The following is a 21,362-nucleotide window of genomic DNA, read 5'->3' as shown; positions in this document are numbered from 1 at the left end:
GAACAAAAATGAAGGGAATCTTCAAAGGGAGTCTCAGGGAAAAGGAGCAGATTTAAGAATTTGAGGTATCCAGGAGATGTCACATGTGGCAACAATCCCTTGAGAGGCTTTGGGCATACCTGTAGTGATTTCCTCATTTGTCAGTGCTGAACCTGCTACATTTCTAGATATCCTGTTCACTCAGACCCCTCTGTCCTCAGCTTGCAGAGCCCTGTGTCCTCACCACCCGTTACAAAGTCCCCATCTGTAGCTGAGTGTACATGCTTGCTCCAAAGATTTAATCCCATCCTGTTTTGGTCTGGCCATTATTTCAGCACCTGCTTACAGGAATATAACCGATGCCATTGGCTCTTCAAATGAGTTGAAGGATCTGGCAGAAGTTTCCTATTTTTTCTTCCCTTGGTCAGTCTATCAGATAAGAAGTTCATGACACTTTCCTGTCTCAGATCTCTATTTTTGAAGTACTACAGAACAAAGCATTCCTCAAGTTATTTCAGGAAGTTTCCTTGAGCTGAGAGCATATTTTCTGCGTTTTCTTTTTTATTATATCTAAACTAGGGATATACACACTCTGTGAATGTTTCCTTCTTTTAAGGAAATACAGGGTGGAGGGGGGCGTTTCTCTGATCTGACAACACCATGCTCTATGCTTCATGACTGTGCTCATATTCCTTCCACCTACACCACTGTGTTTATGGTCACCCACCACACTCCCTGCACTGAACTCTATCAGACTCTACAGAAAGCAGTCCTTCATTTCTCTCAATAAGACAAAAATTCCTACAAATACTTGGCCCAGGTTTTAAACTAGTTACAAACAGAGCCAGAACCAATTATCACCATATCCACTAAATGATTATTTTAGCAGTAGAAAATCAGGAGAAATCATGCTTTCTCTAGAAAACAAAATAGCCTATCCATCTACAATCCCTTTTCCAAAACATGCCTACATCACCATTAGCTAAAGGAAACTACTACCTCACCATAGCCTCTATCTCTTTCCCAATAAAAATGTTAAAGGTATTTGAAAGCAGTTATGACCCCATGTGTGTAAGGTCTCTGATTTCTCATCTTTGGTATGCGGAGAACACTTTATGCTCTTTGTCCCCTTGTAACATTATCCTGCTCTCTGAACACCCAGACTGAAGGTTGCATTTCTCATGCTTCCACAAGATGAGTCACTCTCCCTATAACCACTCACTGCCACACCATCTACCAGTTCTCTCCATCTCACCCAGTAAAACTAATTAAGCTGAATAAAATATTTTCCTTAAAAGACATTATAAAATATGTCCATTGCCCCACTAAAAGTGGGGACACCTGAGCTACAGGAAACAACTATTAACTTTGGGTGTGGTTAATATCTTGTGGTTGCCTGCTTTCCCAGCCTCTTTCAAGAGTAAATAGTTCATATAGAAAGAGCCAACAAATTGTTGGGATGTTTTTGTAGTAAGTATGAGATTCTGAGCTCACACAGATGTCCCGCCAACTAGCCAGAAAATGTGAGTGCCCTGACTACTGTAGTGCTATGCCAGTGAAAGAATCTGCCTCTTCATCTAGTGCTTTGAAGATAATTTGAGACCAAAATCTATTCTCAACTGAAAGAACTAGCTGTGTTCAACCTAGAAATTACAAACAGCTATTCCTTCAGTTTAGGCAATCCATAAGCACTTTGCCTTCTGGCTGAGTGCTGTTTGCTCAATACTCTGTTGTCTACCCAAATGGCAAAAATAAATATTTCAGTACCATCTGATACATTTATTAGGTTACATGCAAAGATGTAGCTTTATTGGCAATTTGGTTTGCAGATACAAAAACTCTCTCCACGAAGGCTTCTATTAAACACCATCAAGCACAAAGATTTGACGCAAGCACCTCAGCTTCCTACAGATTTTATTAACCAAATCAGTGGACCTAAAATAGAATATTTTAGTCCTGGTGAGTATTCTCTTTCTTGAATTTTGCCAGCATATGTCCATTTCCACACAAAGCCCAAAAACTCAGAATCTTATGTCTATCCTTTCTCCCAAACAATTATAAAAAAAGGATGCATTCTCCTCATGTTACTTCTTCTGTAGCCTGTGGACATGCTAAGACAACTGCCCATGCAGTTTCAGACAAGTACTTTGATACGAACTTCATGGCAACTCCAGAATTTACAGTAATCTGACACACAGATTATTAATTATAATTTCTACAGTTTATAATGCCCAAGGTTCTTAGGCTGTTAAGACACCTTTGCCCATTAACTGGCTTAAAAAGTTCAGTGATTAGGAAGAGTGTGCCTTCCTTTATCAGATGCTTCCAAACTAGTCACCATTCTGTAACTCTCACCACAGGGAAAATAAACTCTTAATTGTATCAGTATCATATATTTTCTCAAAAGAATACACTGACTGAACATGTGATGTACACAATGTTTTTTCTGTAGATAGTTTGGCAGTCAAAGACAGGGCAAGTCTTAGGGATTTTTTGTTTGAAAACTCCGGTCTTAGCCATATATTTAAGCTTTCTTCAAAGTTATGTTAACATCTTGCATTCAATAAATAAGAAAAGCCCACTCCATCTCCATCTTATCTTCACATTCTTTGTCACGCCTTGTGGCTGGAGTCCACTTCACTGTGTACATAGTGTGCATGTGCTCTGATTCCTGCTCCCCCATCTTGCACCACTCAGCACAAAGAAAGGAGTGACTGGAGGGATGTCCACTTATCAGGCATTGTCAGGAGCTGGCAGTGACAGCAGGCAAGCTAACATCCCAGAAATCTCTTAAACAACTGAACTGCAAGAGAAGAAAGGAATCAAAATAAAATAAGGTTGAAGAGAGTGGAAGAGCAAAGACTGGTATTAAAAGTATATGACCACTTTGTTGGCACAAAAATAGATGTTGTAGGAGTGCCATGTGTTTGTATGCATAGAAGTAATTAATTGATAATTTGGAATTGTTCAGTGTTCAAAACCATTTCTTCAAAGTTTTACAAACTAAAAAGTCAAATAGTATGTATTTAAAATATTTCATATTTTATGTCTGTGTATTTCTTCATGTCACTGTCTACTAGGATTTCTTTCAGGCATATGTACTGGCTTACAAATTATTCTAACTTCCATTAAAAATGTTATCATGAAACATTCATTCTCAGCAGTGCTTTAAAAGAATATGCAAATATATCTGTCTTCACTCTCCTGAATATTGAGGGACTAGTTGGCTAATCTTCCACTTCCTTAAAGTAAATTGAACGATACCTTTTAAAGAGAATTAAATTAAATTTTCTGCTGAGAAGTGAGTTGTTCAATAGTGGCAGAGCTAGGTACAGACTTCTTTCAAATAGTGTGAGAAGGAAGATACTACTCCCATAGTATTTCAGCATTATGCTATTGTTAAAAAAATCCCTTGCACAGTTTTAAGCATATTTAGGGTTCCTTAAAGGTAAGTAAGTCACTACCAAGCAACTAAGAATCATGCAGTGAATCTCTGTTCCATGTCCCAGGGCTCTAACTAAATTATTTGTCTTTGTGGCAGCAGAATGTGAGGACCATGGGAAGAGCTGAGCAGTCCCCTCCGGAGGGGATGTTAAAGAGCAAGTTAGACTATACCATAAGCAGTGAGAGTTTGTACATGCTGTTTCCCTGCAGGGGGGTACAAGACATTGCCAGAGGGCCTTTTTGCAGCTTCAGACTTGTTTCCCCTACCCTGATGTGTCAGAGATGGGAAGCAGTAAACCATCAACCCCACACCTGGAGCAGGTCATCATATTTATAATCGCCATATGTCCACACACTGACCCACCTCAATTCCTACTTTTGCTCTTCTGCAGTGCCATGTGTCTTTGCCAGATAAAACAACCTGAAAGAAAATCCCACAACTGCATATACATTTTTCTTTAAACAAGTCCAAACCTGTCTTCAACTCCCGCCTCGCCCTAACTCACCCAAGCCATGGGGTAGTCCTTGCTTGGGGTGAGCTTTTGGGATCCTGGAGCTCAGCAAGGGGGAAACCCTATACACAAGCCCTGGGGGATCATTCCATGTACTGCTGCCTTGAAAGCAGCAGACAGAGTTGTTCCCACCACCACCTCATCTTGGCTTTAACAGCAGCTGGATACGCACAGCACTTTGCAGTCCCATCTGGTCAGCTTTAGCTAGAGGTTTCAACTTGTTCCGCTTAGCTGAGGGGCACCACACACTGCAGCAAGGTGCTACAGGAGAAGAAAGAGAGTGAGCAGAAGGCAGCAGAAGGTTGGCAGGACAGACCCAGCTCTTCAAGTGGCTCTGTGTTCAGCCAAGGGGAGCCCCCTGCACTTGGGGTACAAATTCAGTTGCCTTCAGGACTTCATGACTTCCTGGGACAGTGCAGCCATTCTTCAGAGGAGCCCACCTCCAGGAGCTGAGCAACTGCAGGGCAGGATTTATCCCTCCATGATCAGGGATAAAGCAGCACATCTTGAAGTCTTTCCTTTATTTTGCCGGTTAAGGATTTGTCTTAAATCCCTACAAAGTGTCAGCCATGTAAAACTTCACTGTAGCATCTCCTGTTAAATCTTCATTGTTATGTTGGGAGGGACAACTAAACTCCAAATGGATTTTGAAGCATTTCATTTAGCTGAGAGTGGCATACTGCAGACCTAATATATTAATTTCATATGCTGAGCTTTATGTCAGAGTGACAAGATAAACAGTTTCAGAAAAACATTTTTCAGTAATTCATAAACAAAAACCCCAGCAATGGTCCAGCTGACAAATCTTTTTCTCATAAAAAAGTGTGATGCATCTAAAATATGTGTTGACCATCAATGCAATCTGTAGATAAACAAAAATCTGAGTATTTCATTATTCGCACTTGTCTATACTTGGTATTAACATAACATAGAGTAAACGAGAACAGACAGTCAATTTGTTTTATACATAAACAATACTTGAAAATACAGATGCATTACCAGCAATTCTTACCTTATTATTCTAAAAGGATTTTGTAAATCGCTCTCTTTAATATACTACCACAATTTTTATAAATTGCTGTATTAACACAATTCATGGAGATTGTGTCATGCAGATTGTTAGTAAATTGAGTCTGCTTTTCTCATTTATTTCCATTTTTCTTTGCAAGGGCACAATTCAGCAGAAATACAAGGATCAGATTCTTCTCTCTATTACACCAGACAGTGTCTGAGTTACTACAGTGGCCTCATTTTAAGAAAGTGAAACCTAGATCCTGATTTTCCATGTTCTAAATTCCATGAGAGAAAAAGAGATTCTTCAAAATGTTTCTGCAGCTGAGATGAAATTAGTTTACCCATTACTAACAGGATGCTCAAGTATTTTTTTTTCTGTCTTATCACAATATTAGACTAGACAGTAAATTCTAATTTCATCTAAAATAATGTGGTTAAATTGCCCATAGAATTATTATCATTTAACCAAGTTTTGAGCAAATTATCAATGCTGAGGGAAAAAAAAAAAAAAGCAGATGTAAGAAATTAGCAAAGTGTCTAGAAAAGGGAAAGATAAATAACAAAAATGTCAAAATTATCCTTACTTTAGGCTGACTTCCAAAGACTCTGGTAGCAATTCCCCTTGCATACAAACCTGAATGAAGCTCCTTTCATGAGACTTCTTTCTCTATCATAAACAATCTGGGCCACATTTCTGAAGACATGCATTCCAGAGCATATAGCATCACACTGCAAACAACTTAATCCCAAATATTTGGAAAATGTGAAGCTAGATCTTGAGAGTTTTCAAAGAACAAAAGTAATCCCATGGGGTTTTCAATAAGTTTCGTGCAAAATCTTCAATATTTCCATTGTAAGAATATCCTGGGATCTCCCAAGAAACACTGCAAATTACTTTAATGCTTAGAGGACCTAAGGAGTAAGGATCATGGATAAACTGAAAGAATATGAAGGGGAGCCAAACTCAGCATTAGTCTTACTTTAATGAGCATAATAATATAGCTTCTGTTCTTTCATCTGATGGAAAGGGCTGGTAAGACAACTGGGACCCTGAGTAAGATGGAGAAATTTATTCTTATTGTTATATGAGCAATTTGTAGATTTTTCAATAATATTGAAAATATTTTTCTCAATAATTTTGAAAAAGACATAGACAAAAAAAGTAAATACATCCTGATCAAGATACAAACATCTTTTTAAAAGGAAAAAAGTCAAATAAAAATTCAATACTTGAAATTCATACTGACTTTTAAAATGTTTGATATTAATTTTTCCTTTAAATATACATTTTAAAATTAGTTTTATGATTTTATAATTTTAATAAACATTTCCAGAGAAATATATAAATGTAGATGTTATAAGAAACCATGTAACAGGGTCCTTCAAGAACAGTCCTGTCTCTGTAATACAAGCATGAACTAAAGTCACATAACCTGGTATATAGCCCCTGAAAAAGAAACAAAAGTTTAATTATTTTCCTTTCATCTTCTGACTTTAGCCAAGAATAATCAGATCACCAGCTGGTCATCAGGTAGCACTCTCCTTGTCACTTTTCACCCCTCTAATTTTCTTTTCAGACGGATTTACTACTGCAGACAAGAATGACATGAATAGAATCATCACGAACACAGTAAGAATGGTTTGCGTTGTAAAGGACATTAATGATCAAAAATTTTTAATTTCCTGCCATGGGCAGGGACACCTTTATGATCAAAAATTTTTAATCTCCTGCCATGGGCAGGGACACCTTTCACTAGACCAGGTTGCTCAAAGCCCCATCCAACTTGGCCTTGAACACTTCCAGGGATGGAGCATCCACAGCTTCCCTGGGCAACCTGTGCCAGTGCCTTACTGCTCTTACGGTAAAGAACTTCTTCCTAACACCTAATCTAAACCTTCCTTTTTTCAGTTTGAAGTGATTCCCCTTTGTCCTGTAACTACATTCCCTTGCAAAATGTCCCCCTCTGACTTTCTTGTAGGTTCCCTACAGGTACTGAAAGGATGCTATAAGGATACCACCATCATATTTGTGTAAATGAATGTACAGCAGAATGCAGGTCTCCACAACCATCTGTGCTTTATACAAATATCACATACATTCACATACTCACAGGCGTCTAATAATGAGCAAGCAATGAGGTGTTGAAGGAGCAGGAGCGGGTGCATTTCAGGGAAACCTTTGCCCTAACTCAAATCACTGTTATGTTTTCAGGGTGCGTGACTCATCTGATGAGCTTTTTTTCCCTTCCCCACACAGGTAGAACAGTGAAAAAAAAATAAGTGACAGTGTTTTAACAAATACTACTAGAGAGAAATTAACAACTCTGAAGACTTAAGGAAGGGAGCTTCTTAAGAAAGTGGAGTGCAACACTTAGCTTGCACTTGCAGGCATTTTTTAAATTCTCTTGTTAAAATAAAAAACAGGGTAAGGATTCTTGATCACAGCTTTTACTTCACTTTCATTGTCATTGATGTGACAATAATTTAAAATTTTCTTAGTCCCCAAATTCTTCAAATACCATGAATACATTGTTTTACACAGACACCAAGAAATGACTAAAAATTTCATAGAATACACATTCCACCCAGAACACTGAAAAAAAAAATTATGATCTGGTAATGGATATAGCAGGAAAAATTTTGAAACATCGTTAGTGACTAGGATGCAAGTCTCTGTGCTGACTTCAAATACATGTGCATGAAGTGAGAACCTGCCCTATTAGCAAACAATGAAGGATATAAGGAGCCAGCTGAAGTTCTCCCACTAAAAAGTTGACTGCACAGCCACACCTGGTAAGAAATAATCCTCTCTTCACAGGGTCTGAACTTTAGCTACTGAACTTTACCTGCTAAGAACCCATTTAGAAGGAAAGAACACAAAACTGTATCTAAGGTGAAGGATGAAAGAATAAAATATGTAATTCTAAGAAAATAGGCATTTAGGAGAGACCAATCCAGGCAATTCAAAGACAAAAAATAAGCAGGCAGCACAGAGACAGTCATTACAGCAGGAAAGGGGTGAAGGCAAGTCTGGAGAGATAAGGATGCAGTAGAGGGTTAAGCAAAAGTACGATAACCAGAGAGTAGTTGAAAACTACAAAGCAGGTCACAGATAACAGGTAGGAAGTCCCAAGACCTGCTTTTAGGGAAGATTAAACTGAGGTGAAATTGAATTTCTTTTCAGGCTGGGTGATGGAACTGTTCACTCAGATGGCTGGGCAATAGGGTTAAGAAACCCTGGTATTTGCTCAGGGGTCAACTCCAGCTGAGACAGAAGTCTCTTGGAGCATATTTTTCCCATCCCTTCTCTCCCATATTTACTTTAGGAGCACATTTAAAGTGTGTGTGTGGGGGGGGTTGTCTGCCCCAGGCTTTTGCTACAGCAGGGAATTTTAAGCTGTTCGGATTTGTCTGCCTGTCAGGCTCTCTTTTTGCTCTGGTGAATTTGGAAATTTTATAAGAGCACACTGCACATTTCACCCCTACAGAGGGTACATTATAAGGCAGCCCTGCTTTTGCAAGTAGTTCTTAATTTAAATCACCCCATTTTCTCTGAGATTTTAAACTAGGAATTCTGTGGTTTTCTCATTTTTGGATTCTTCTTTCCTCTTCATTGTGGCAAAGTCTGTCCCGTTGTTCCAAAACTAATATAGTCAGATGACAGGAAATGTCTCTATTTTTAAAAGGGGCAGGGATATAAGAAGGTAAAAAATAAGTTCAGTAAATACTCCACTCCAGAACAACAGAAAAAATAATCAAGAGACAGGGTGAGGCAAGTACAATCATTTTCTTTCTGGTGTGATTTATACACATCCTATTTTTGTTCATTTTCAAAGCAATCTTTGTAACCATCAAACCATATAGTAGAGCCCTCTTATTTTGTCTGTAATAACTTTTTATACTCCTGCTAATCTAAGTCAACTTAATTTCCAATTTCTGTACAAATATTTCTTGGGATTGGGTAAGTAAGAAGATGGTGATTCAGCCAGCAGATCTCTCACTACTCTTCCTCACTGTCCTAGCACAGGGAGGGTTTGTAGCTGTGCTCTTCATACTCTTCCTGTCAGCAACACACAACTCACCTCATCTCCTTTTACCCAGATTTGCTTCCTGAGTGTCCTGAGCAAGATGGCCTCTAATTTGGCTGAATCCAGCTTTCTGCCTACCTATGGTCTCTGTTTTGGCGCTTTTTCTCCTTCCTACCCCAGGAGTCAGAAGCTCTATGCTTTCCTTCCTTCCTAGCACTCACAGCCTGCTGCTTAGGATTTAATTTACCCCATATCCTCTCTTCTGCTGTCTGCATCTTCTGAAGAAAAGTCACCAACTCTTCTCAGTCGTCTCCACCTAATCTGTTTCTTCATTGTATTCCTGGATGGTTTCATAATTAAAATCCATCTTCCCCAATAGTTTCAGCAGGATCACCCCACTGGATGATCATTTGGGGGGTCACTAGAGAAGTCCTGACCTGGTTTTGCCCTTGATGATTTCTCATCTCATTGATCCACTCTTCAATACGATTCCACTAACATTTGTACTGTAAGAACCAAGGGGATGCTAAATGGCATAATAAATCTGAGAAGAAAGAAAATGTTAAATATTTTCCCACAGGAAAATATTTAAAACAAATTATAATTTTGATAACTGCAGGACTTTCAACTTTGTGTTTATATATCGGTAGCTTTTTTTTGTCATAACGGAAAGAACTGGAAGAAAACAGCAGTAAACCAATATAAGCTATTTGCATAATGGACTTACTACTTGCAAATACTGATGAACAAGGTTCTCCTTGACTAAGTTAGAGGGCAAAGACAATTTTCCTTGTTTTAACATCAGCCCTGTTTGTTCCCTAGTCTGGCTGCCATTGTCTGGTCTCTCTACTTCTCATATCCCAAGTTTCCTTACTTTTTAATGACCAGAAAACTTTGGTTATAGCTCATTATCAAGGTAAATTCTCCCACAATTATTTTTTCTAGACATACAAGCACAGAAAATATGTAAATAACAATCTGCATTTCATTTCTTCACCTTCAGATAATTGACTAAGTAAAGAATGCAACCTTCCACTGTGTTTCTGCAAACATACAAAAGCATCCATCATCTAATGAGAACACCCATCTCATTTAGATGCCTGAGCTTGAAGTGATCAATTAAAAAAGTGGGACTGTATCTGTACATGAATGCCAAATATTGGCATGTTGGGACATGTGGACTAACAACATTTCGGAGAAGTTTGTCTTTTCGACATTTACATAAGCCTTCCAGATTCCATAAAATCCACATGGGCTTATGCTACCTTACTGAGGTACCGTAAATGATGATAGAGTGGCATGGCATCTCAACCATCAGAAGACAGGGAAGACAGGAAATGGGGAAGGTAGTTTTGTCAAGATATGAACTCCACCTGTTCTTCTGTTTGCCATTTCCCCACTCTCGGGCAAGACAACCCAGAAAAAAGAAGGCAGTGGCCCCTAACAAGGTGTTTTCTTCATGAAAAACTGCCAAAGCCACTACTGGACCAGAGAACACTTTGTCATCTTTGAAGCTGCAAGTAAAAGTCCATTTTGTATCATTTCAAGAGTATCTCTTTTCAACTATTATGGCTTTATATGTTTTCTATATCTGGACAGGGCTCAGACCAAAAGCAAAACTGTCACGGTCCAGCACCACCTGAAACAGAACTTCCAGATTTTCTGTGTCATGCAATAGCTCTGTGCTGCCAGCTGCAAATTTTACATAATAATTAAAATCTGGTGCTTGCAGAGATTGTCCACAAGCCAGAAGTGTCCAAAACATGGATAAAAACATTCCCTGTGAGCAAGGCCAAGAATAGCAATGTCAGTATGGTCTACGAGGTACACACCTGAGCTACAAACCAAAAAAAATCATCAAAAAAGAAGCCTCATTGGTCATAAAGGGATAAAGGCATTTCCTTTCTGTTTGTAGGAAGTTTTCAGATATGCAGCTTTAAAGTGCTGGACAAGAAAAAATCCTTCCTGATTTACATCTCCTGAAATAGATTTAATTAGTTGTGGAGTATTACAAAATGCCTAGGAAGTAGCCACTTGCTGATGTATTCACCTGGGAGTAATTTGAGGAACTGTTCTTCAGCCCTGTAGACATGTGAGATGAAAAAATAGATCATTAGCCAACAATGAAATTAAAAAGAAAAATACAGTGACTGGAAAAAGCAATTATCGCCTCCATTAAATTTTATCCGATTCGCTATCAAGTGTGGCTCGACAAAGGGACAAACATTGGTGTCCCAACACTTCCTTGGTGAGTTGCTGCATTCAGGACAAGAGGAGATGAAATGTAGCCCCCTGCACAGAGGGTTAGGTAGGATTTTGGCATATCAAATCACTCACTCCTAGGATCACAAAATGCTCACTGGGAGCTGAAGAAATAAAACTAGCACGGATGAATAATTCAGAGACAGGACCTGAATTTGGAGTCACTACTCAGACCTGAAGCGAGTAGCTGTTTTGCCTACAGAAGAGCCATTGGGATTTCTAAATAAAGTCATATTTTTCATAATGTGTATGAAGCAGTCAGCAAGAGTCCTCTTCTGCTCCCCATGGGCAATCCTCTTGCAGGGCACACCCCTGCTTCTGCTGATTCTTAGTAATTGCATGACTTGGTGAGTGGTCACAATATCTTCCTGGATACCACTGGACCAGGTATCCATGGCAAGGTCTGTTTGAACCTTCTCGCAGTTCTAGGTGGTGACTTCTGTGCCTGTCTGCACCTTAGGGACTTCCTTTCCTGAGGCATGGCACAGTCACTCTCCCCTATTAAGGTAACAGACTTATTAGGGCTACAGCTAATTTGCACAGAACAAGCTATTAAATTAACAAGAAGCAGTCATTTTCTAGCTTATTCTCTCAACTGTATCCAGGAATATTATAAGATCATCATTCTCCAAGAATGCTGTCAAATTAGGATCTCCAAACTAACAGGATAAAGTTTATTTTGAATACTTGTAATACTTGTCTGTGAATAAATATGTATATTTCTTATTTCTATTTTTTAGGCTTGCTCTGAAGAATAGGTCATATTTAATGCCCACCATATGGGAAACAGCCCACCAAATGAAACACTACTTGGGATAATTTGATGGGTATTCAGAAGAAGACAAAATTAATTAATTTTCCTTCTGGTTCTCAAATAGTACCTAGACAGAAGGGAGGCTTTATGAGATACTAATTTTCTTTCTGTCCCAAAATACCGTAGGAATAATTTTCTTGATGTATTTTGCTATTTCAGATTCTTGTCCTGATCAGAAACTAAAAAATTCAAAGGATGAAGAAACGTGAAAGGTTAGCAAAACATATTTGAACCTCAAAAATGTTACATTTGCAGTTTTGGAGAAATCTAAATGTCATTTCATGCAAACAGATTTTCCCACAGCTCTCCTTAATTCTTAGAGAACATGATAACAAGGATACAGTCAAGAGATAAAACCAAGATTAATGAGACATAAGTGAGGCACTTAATAGTTGAACCTGTGGGATGATATGCACAGGAAAATGATGAAATGGTCATGAAGTATGATTCAAGAGTGAACTTCACAAGAAAAAATATGTATCACAGGAAATATATTTGCATTTTAAGAGGAAAGAACTTGATAACCCAGCAGGCATTTCTGTTTCTAATTATTTGCTACTGTGATTCAGTGACTGGATTCTGGGTTTTGTGAAAATGCTTCTGTACACTGCATGAAAGAGAACAAAAGTCATCCATTTTTATGCTAATGCAAAGGATTTCAATCTCAATACAAGACCTGCCTTCACAGGCCCTTACAGAAATACAACATCCAATTAAAAGCAGCCCAATACCTTTATTGACATGAAGCTCTACAGCAGCATGCACATTTGCAGTGTCCTACACCATCTTAATCAATTCTTTTTAGGTAATTTATTGCTTAGGTGACAAATTTCTCAGCACCGTTCACTGATAAACACAACCTGTATTTTCACATTTCCTCTCATCCAGGATCCTGGACCAGGAGTACAAAGCTAGGAAGTACCCACACTACAGAATATAAGAAAGAGGATAAATTATTTTGGAGCATTTTTGACAACTAGTGTAAAACACTGAAAGACCTTAAATATTCCTTTTGCAAAATATGGACTATTTGTCCCATTTGTCCTAACATTTTCCTTGGAGAATAATATATTCTTTAAATGCTGTGATTTTTTTCTTTAATGACAATACTGAAGATTGTCTTTTCCCATTTTTTGTCACAGTAAACCACCAATCATACATTTTAAACCATTTCTCTCAAAGGAAAGACATTTTATTCACACTGATAGCACTCTGATATAAGAGAGTTAGCTAATAATAAGCAAAACGGGAAATTATCAAGATGCCAATATTTTTCAAAGATATTCCTGAGAACAGATGAGTCTAGGTTTTATATTTGCCTTAAAGTTGCTTTAATATAAAGTTTCTTAGTTCCAATGTAAAAAATAATTTATGAGAAACACAGTCTCTGTATCAAAAGGTGCTACATTTCCGTGGCAATTTTGGAAGGTGACTTTTCACTACTTTCTGCACGTATGATTCTTATTTTATGAATAGTAGGGGGGGGGGGGTTTTGTTTCTGGAAGATTCATTTGTTGAACACTAATTAATAAGCTTCAAGCAGTCTGCTTTTGCCTTACTCATCTGTCATGTTAAGGACTTGACCCTATCTGACAGCATGAATCAGAAACTGATAGTAGGGCCTCTCATTGCACCTTGTAAATGAAACATATACACAGGTACCCAAAATCAGTTTCCTTCCTCAAAGCCAGAACCTTCTGAGACTGAAAGACAGGAGTACAATCCAAACCACTAGACTTTGGAAGAAAATTTGAGGCAGGACAGGTAGCAATAAAAGAGACAGAAGAAAGTGAGGTTTTTCCTTCCTCTAGGTTTTACTGACATAGTAAAGTTTTATTAGAAGTAGAATCCATCACAGGATCCAAAACCTGGCTGCCTTTCAATGCTTGGCTTTGACAACACCAGGAGAATGGAAGGAGGAGGATGGCAAAACTGGACACTGGCTGCCGTAAGGAGTTCAAGTTCTTGAGATAGAGGACTGTGGCTTTTCATGTACATTATTTATGCTACAGTTCATAAAAAAAGCATTTGACATGTGAATAAACACAAGACTGAATTTAGGAAAGGCAAAAATTAGTATTATCAGAACAAAACAGGCCTCCAAAAGGTAGCTGCAGTCCTAAACTCCACACTATGCTGCAGGGCATGCAAGTGGCTGTCCCCACCACTGGCCCCGGCCCCTTGCCCAGGGAATGGGCCATGGCAGCCACAGGTCAACAGACAGCCCTACTCATCCTCTCCATCCTACCTCTGGGAACTGGGGAGGAGGCTGAGCCCTGTCCCTTCTGGCATCCCACAAGCCTGTAAGATGACTGTAGATATGACTCACTCACATCCCTTCCAGGACTTCCTGGGAAGACCAACGGGGAAATGTTTAATAAACCCTGCAGCACCAGATTTGGGGAACACATATTTTGGGTGAAAACATGGAGCAATGAGCCTTGCTAAGAATGCAAATACAGTGCAAGACATTAAATGTTTGAGTCTCAAAATGATACTCAGAGGAGTGTCACAGATGTTAAATAGCTCTATGCCAAGTGCTCAGCACAATACTGCTCTGAGACACTGCACTCAGAAGCCACCTGGGTGAAAGGCATCACCTGGGCATCCCTAGTGCTACTAAAGAATTTATGGTCGAAATGAACCCATCAGGATGCCTTCTTTGTTCTGTCTCACTTCCAAATTGGGTTATTCAACTATGACCTAAGACATCAGCTGGATTATGTATTTATCCCTTCCCTCGATAGACTGGTACAGCATGTGACTACACACCATTAAACAGCTGCTGGTTTTCCAGCAAAGCTGGCCATCATTCAGCCATGGATAAAATAATTATGTACAGCATTTCATCGTGTCTAGCCATCCTGAGACAGCTGCTCAAGTGGTAAAGAAGCAGATTTCAGGGAATTTGCCCCCAGCCCCGTTTCTGAGGTGTTGCATGACCATGACCAGCACTCTCCAGCAAAAAGGGCTGTGTAGTAAGGCCTCTTTAACTCACAGATGGGCGTGTGCTAAAAGGCCCATAATGAACTTCCCATAATGGGGAATTTGGTGTGGTTTTATAATGTCACTTTTTTAAATAAGGTATCCAACTCTCTAGAGCTGCTGTAGGAAAATCTAATAGGTACTTCATGATTTTCTTCATTTTATTGTTTAGGCTTGAAGTATAATAATGTTACTGTGCTACATGTGTTCTATAGATACAACTTTTTCTATTTATTATTTTCTGATTGCCTCTTGGACATTATGTACTTTTGCTTCAAACTCTTTCTCATTTGTAAACTGCAGTTGACAACAATTTATGAAGAACCATTTGAACCAAGAAGCATTTTTAATGAGTATATTTTGTAAAGGGCAGCAGCACCACAAATAACACTAATTAATAGCTGTATTTGATCTGGGGAGGAGGAAAAAGGCAATAGAAACTCCAATATTGATTTGTCCAATGATCTGCCTATTGTAGAATAGTAACCCTACGTGTTCTCCACAGTGTTCAATTTTCATTTATTTTCACAGCATATGAAAGTACAACATCTGAGCAGAAATAAGAATTGGGAAATTCTCTTTCTGACAGCATACAGTAACATGTTTATTTTGGCACTTGATCAGAAGCAACTTTAGTTTAATACTGCTGAAAAAACCCTTGATGAGAGAGACACATTTTAATTTCTTGCCTATTTGTTCAATATCTACAAACTGATAAAGCAAAATAATTAGACTGACCAATTTAATTCTTAAAAAGAAAACAAGCAAATATTGTTTAGTTCTTTAAAGCTTCCTCAGTTGTGTCCTTTGTTTCCTGCATTTGTCAAAAGCTTACCATTTTCTTTCTCTCCTTGTTCCTTCAGGACCTTTCTTAATGACTCAGTAAATATGATCCTCATGAGTAAATGAGGATGCATGGAGAGTAGAGGAGGGCAAATTTCAGAGTCAAGGGCAAACAAGCCCTGCCCAAAGGTCTGTACTTCCCACACTGCCACACAGAGCCTGTCATCCTGCAGCTAACTACCGCAGCCAGCCGCAGGCTCCTCATCAGCCTTGGCTTGTTCCGCATCAGCCCAGGCTCCTCCAGTGTTGATACTGAATTCCCTAAACCTTGAGCAACCCTTCTAGCACAGCCCACCAAATTTCCTGCTCTAACTGCAAGACTTATTAGGTCTTTTGTCTTGAAGCCTAAGCTGCCTCTCAGAGCTTTCTGAGAGTATCTTATGCTGCCCCTGCCTCCTTCTTGTACTTCACATGAAACAGCCCCCTGTGACAGAATGTAACAAAAATTAAAATAGACTTCTTTAACACTATTGTAGATATGTAACACAATGTAATAAAAACACAAAGATTATAGAAATTATTCTAAAATATGTCAAATAAAAGTTTAAAAATGTAGGGGCTTTGACTATATCTATATCTGTTTGGTATTAAAAAAAAAAAAACCTAGCTGTGGAGAAATCATTAAATCGTTGTAGCCATTAGAATGTTTTCAGGGCTGCAGTAAGTCCCTCCATCTGCGACCACCCTGAGGGACTACTGTCACACTGAGAAGTAACACAAATAAAACATATTATCCTATTGTGATTTTCTGGAGGCCAGTTTTTATATGTAGGACACCTGGTAAGGGGGAATGACAGGGAAATGCCTCAGGCCTCAGGGCAGAATGATCCAGCAGTGCAAGACCTCCTGCAACCTGGTCACTGCTTCTTCCTTCTGCCCAGCTCCTTGTGGACAGCTCGAGGGTTCTGCAGCCACCAGGATTGGCTCTGGGTTACAACAGGGAAGAAGGGAGGGAGGGAGGGAGGGAGGCAGGCAGGAAGGCAGGCAGGAAGGCAGGCAGGAAGGCAGGCAGGAAGGCGGGCAGGCAGGCAGGAAGGCAGGCAGGAAGGCAGGCAGGCAGGCAGGCAGGCAGGCAGGCAGGCAGGCAGGCAGGAAGGGAGGAAGGGAGGAAGGGAGGAAGGGAGGAAGGGAGGAAGGGAGGGAGGAAGGGAGGGAGGGAGGGAGGGAGGAAGGAAGGGAGGAAGGAAGGAAGGGAGGGAGGGAGGAAGGAAGGAAGGAAGGAAGGAAGGAAGGAAGGAAGGAAGGAAGGAAGGAAGGAAGGAAGGAAGGAAGGAAGGAAGGAAGGAAGGAAGGAAGGAAGGAAGGAAGGAAGGAAGGAAGGAAGGAAGGAAGGAAGGAAGGAAGGAAGGAAGGAAGGAAGGAAGGAAGGAAGGAAGGAAGGAAGGAAGGAAGGAAGGAAGGAAGGAAGGAAGGAAGGAAGGAAGGAAGGAAGGAAGGAAGGAAGGAAGGAAGGAAGGAAGGAAGGAAGGAAGGAAGGAAGGAAGGAAGGAAGGAAGGAAGGAAGGAAGGAAGGAAGGAAGGAAGGAAGGAAGGAAGGAAGGAAGGAAGGAAGGAAGGAAGGAAGGAAGGAAGGAAGGAAGGAAGGAAGAAGGAAGGAAGGAAGGAAGGAAGGAAGGAAGGAAGGAAGGAAGGAAGGAAGGAAGGAAGGAAGGAAGGAAGGAAGGAAGGAAGGAAGGAAGGAAGGAAGAAGGAAGGAAGGAAGGAAGGAAGGAAGGAGGAAGGAAGGAAGGAAGGAAGGAAGGAAGGAAGGAAGGAAGGAAGGAAGGAAGGAAGGAAGGAAGGAAGGAAGGATGAAGGAAGGAAGGAAGGAAGGAAGGAAGGAAGGAAGGAAGGAAGGAAGGAAGGAAGGAAGGAAGGAAGGAAGGAAGGAAGGAAGAAGGAAGGAAGGAAGGAAGGAAGGAAGGAAGGAAGGAAGGAAGGAAGGAAGGAAGGAAGGAAGGAAGGAAGGAAGGAAGGAAGGAAGGAAGGAAGGAAGGAAGGAAGGAAGGAAGGAAGGAAGGAAGGAAGGAGGAAGGAAGGAAGGAAGAAGGAAGGAAGGAAGGAAGGAAGGAAGGAAGGAAGGAAGGAAGGAAGGAAGGAAGGAAGGAAGGAAGGAAGGAAGGTTGGAAGGATGGAAGGAAGGAAGGATGGAAAGAAGGAAGGAGGATGGAAGGAAGGAAGAAGGATTTCAGATGACAGGGACAGAGCAGCTGCAGAGAGAAAGAGAGAGAAGTGAAGATTTGGTTTGCCACAGGACCACAAACCATTTCATTGAGATAACCTTGCTCCAGATTTTTTCTATAGGGATACTTCCTGATCAATAGACGGAATGCCTAACTGACTGCTTACCAGCATTCTCTGCTTTGGAAACCAAATTAATAGCGTTTCTCTGGTATGTGCATTTTAATACCAGTATGTGTTTGGATTTCTTCCAGGTTTGACATTTACTGTGAATTTCCAGGATTTATGTTCTGGAATTTCCTTTGTAAAGCAATATGAGATTTACAGATAGTCAAATACCCCTTTAGTAGAGCAGGCACTGTTGTTGTAAAAACATGGTCCTCAAATGCAGAAATTTCATATGTGAGCCCATGATGGACCAGAATTTCTGATGGGACTTATAAAAAACATTAATTCTTAGTTACCACAAGGGCCAAAACTCATTCCACATACTGACAATAAACACATGGTGCAGCATGATGAAATTTCTTCTAGTGGCCAAAGCCTAAAAGGCCATCCCAGAAGGTTCTCTTTGATTAACCCATGGTCAGGAGAGGAGGCAGTGGCACCCCCAGAGTTAAGTTGCAAGCTCAGCAAGGCATAGACCTCACCTGAGCTGCTGCATCCTCTGTTTCTGTGGCAGACATGCAACATATTCTTTGATTTCCATGTGATTAGCTTCCAAGAATATTAGAGGTGTTTTGCTGGATTTTAACCTCCAGTGACTAAAGCCAGTGATGCTGCCTGCTCTGTGCATGACACCACCACTACACTGTATAGATGATCTCATCTTTCAAGGACTTTGCACATCCATCCCAACCACCTTGCAGAGCACTGGGTCCCTGCAGCAAATCAGAATGAAGGGGAGGCTCACTGGCTGGCTCTTCCCCTACTTAGTGTCTGTCCTCTGAACATTTCCAGTATGTGTTGAAAGAGCAAAATTGGGCAACTGGGCTCCAGCTGGCTCTGCATTATTTTAAACAAGTCTTATGGAGGCAGTGGAAGACATGCATTTAGCCAGAGCCACACCAAAATGCAGTATTTCTTTTTAAATATGCATAGACAATTTACAAAGAAAAATACTATGATTGCTTCAGGAGTGCCTTTGGCTCTGATTAGAAGCAGCTGAGCAAAGCCAAATGCTCAGCTGTTTCTGCAAAGAGATTAACACCTGTTGAAGATGGAATAAAAATATGTGACAGAGTTTAAGAGTAAATATCAAAAGATCATTATTGTAAAACTAACAGTAACATTGCATCCCCACCCTGTCACACTACATCATTCCTGGGAGGGAAAAAAGCACTTAACACATCTATAGCACATAAGCAACATGTGCATGTATTTTCAGCTCTTCATCCACAGCTGGAAGAATGGCTTCTCGACCCTGTTATCCAAAGAAAATTTACAGATGGTATCAGGTTGTCATGAAATAACATCTAACCAGGCATGCCGTGCAGGCTTAAGGCAGACAGCTGTATTACAGCCTGTGTTGTTGTAGCTCATGCTAGTGTCCCATTTGGGGCAGCTGGAGCATTCTTAGTGCTCTACAGGGCAACCCTTGAAGTACATACAGACTTGGGAACAAAAAGTTGGAGAGCAACTCCATGGAAAGGGACTTGGGAGTCCTGGTCACTGGTAAGTTGAACATGACTTAGCAGTGCCCTGGCAGTCAGGGGAGGCCAGCCCCTGTTCTGGGAGCCATCAGGCACAGCATCACCAGCTGGGCAAGGGAGGGGATTGTCCTGCTCTGCTCTGGAGCAGCCTCACCTCGAGTGCTGGGGGCAGTTTTGAGTGACACAACGGTATGAAAGATATTAAGTGATTAGAGAGCATCCAGAGGGCAACAGAGATGGTGAAGGACCTTGAGGGGAAGCTCTATGAGGAGCAGCTGAGGTCACTTGGCTTGTTCAGCTTGGAGAAGAGAAAACTGAGAGGAAACCTCATTGCACTTCCCTCATGACGGGAAGAGCAGGCACTGATCTCTTCTCTGTGGTGACCAGTGACAGGACCCAAGGGAATGGACTGAAGCTGTGTCATGGGAGGTTTAGGATCTTCACCCAGAGGGTGGTTGGACACTGGAACAGGCTCCCCAGGGTGTGGTCACAGCACCAAACCTGACAGAGTTTGGACAATGCTCTCAGGCACATGTTGTGACTCTTGGGGTGTCCTTTGCAGGGCCAGGAGTTAGACTAAATGATCCTTTTGTGTCCCTTCCAGCTCAGGATATTCTGTGATTCTGTGTGTGATTTCCCCCATTTCTATTCCCATGTGCTCTAGGCACAGTAGGCACATGTTGTACCTCCCTTTCTGTAGGCTGAAGGTAGCCTCCTGCCTCAGGGACCAGAGTTTCCCCTCGACCCCACAATGCCAGCCTTACCCCAAACAGTACCAGAAAAGAAGGCCTAGCACTACTGGAGCTCCCCCACCTCCCCAAAGTGCCCTTCCAAGGGCAGCAGAAAAGTGCCAGGCCCTGTGTGCTGCTCAGTAAGCTCACTGCATTTCTCTGAGGCTGATGCTGAAACTGAAATAAATGACCTCACATTTTTGACCCTAAATCAGAGTTTCTTTCCTGATGAAGGCCAGCTGCAGGAGTACTCCAGATGACAGTCTGCTCCCCAGTTCATCAATGTGGAACTGTGCAAAGAAGGGGCTACCAGGCTCAAACCAGGATGCAGGGTTGCCCACCCTCCCGGGAAGGGAAGCACTGCAGACAACACTGAATGTTTCACTTGCAGGCTCACTGAGAAGATGCCTCAGGAGTGCCCTGTGGTGCAGACATACACCAATATGCACCAATAGAGCTCTGGGCATGGTTCACCCCTGCCCCGAGATGAGGAGCTCACAGCTGTGACCACTGGGATGGTGGTGGTGGGGACACAGCCCAGGGCTGCACCCTCTGGGCACTGATTAGACCTCCACAACCTCAGGCATGTGAATTGTCACTTACTCCCTTCAAGAGTAAACACTGCAGTTGTACCTGAGCCACATTTGGGTGTGCTCCAAAGCTGCCTATAGTGGTGGAGAAGATGTGAGCCATTGCTACCCAGGCTTCCCACTGGCATCTTCCCTCCTGCTGCTAGAGACCGCTGCCACCTCTAGTCATGTAAAAATGTGGCTGAGGCAAAGGCCACTATTCCTGGCTTTCCTCTCCCTGCAAACTGACAAACTGCAGCTTGCTTCTCTCCTGCACATATGTCATTCTTCAGGCTGGAAAAGCTGCTGAAATGGCCGTGTCCAGTGCACACCCCTGCACAGCTTCCCCACTCCCAGTGGAGGCAATGG

The sequence above is a fragment of the Vidua macroura genome, chromosome 3 (genome assembly GCF_024509145.1).
Source record: "Vidua macroura isolate BioBank_ID:100142 chromosome 3, ASM2450914v1, whole genome shotgun sequence".
Lineage (NCBI taxonomy): Eukaryota > Metazoa > Chordata > Aves > Passeriformes > Viduidae > Vidua > Vidua macroura.
This window is presented reverse-complemented; position numbering follows the sequence as displayed.